This window comes from Varroa destructor, unplaced genomic scaffold (assembly GCF_002443255.2).
Source record: "Varroa destructor unplaced genomic scaffold, Vdes_3.0 BEIS01000003.1, whole genome shotgun sequence".
Classification (NCBI taxonomy): domain Eukaryota; kingdom Metazoa; phylum Arthropoda; class Arachnida; order Mesostigmata; family Varroidae; genus Varroa; species Varroa destructor.
This window is the reverse complement of record NW_019211456.1, coordinates 39,610,799-39,611,698: the sequence shown is the minus strand read 5'-3', so window position 1 is coordinate 39,611,698 and position 900 is coordinate 39,610,799.

The window sequence follows — 900 nt, the reverse complement described above, 5'->3', positions numbered from 1 at the left end:
CTGATAGGTATATTTGGGTATACAACATGAGTACTATGATTCAGATTCGGTCGTTTTATCTTCCCAAAAATTTGCAGCAGTTCTTAGTAATGATAGCTGCATTCGATAATAACGATATCGGGGGGGGGGGGGGGGGGGTTTCAGTCTTTTCGTTGACGAACGTCCGTTTTAAACAGCAGCGTACAAGCAAGAACTCAGGAGCTACCCGTAACGTCCTTGAAAATAAACTCCTATATATATATAGAACATTACTAATGTAATGTTTTTCATGACATCTACTACACCGTCCTCACCGGCTGAATTGTTTACCAAATCGTTGGCTTTCTAGCGATTAATCTGTCCAGTTAGCAACGGGACTCGCTTCGTTATTTATTGCATCGAAGTTTCGTGTAGCAATAGGTTCAAACGAATAAGTGCTCCTGCAGTAGGTTTCCACCGGTATCAAGCACTTTCTTATGGTTTGAGATCACTATGAACGTGTTAAAACTGAGATTCTGGGAGCCAGACTCATTTTTGTTAGTTTTCGATTCGCTTGCAGCTGTGAGAAAGAACAGCTAAGACGATAGAACGATTTGGACAAGGCCAAAAGTTAAGCCTGCATGTATCCGAGGGCATGTGAGGCGATTCATAGGCCGCAACGGGTTGTTGCTGATAGTACAAGCGCCCGTTTTTATCGGACAAAGAGAGACGAGGATGAAATCAACTAGTGACAAGGAGAATCCGCATAAAGGCTTCTCATCTACCGAGTTATTTTAGAGGTATCGTCAGCCCTTCTCTCCTTGTGATTATAATATTTATTATAATTATTTATTTAGCTTATTATCATTAACTAACACATCCGTTCGCAGGTCGTTTGATGTGCTACTCATTTACTCTCGCTTCCACTCCCACAGCCATCCT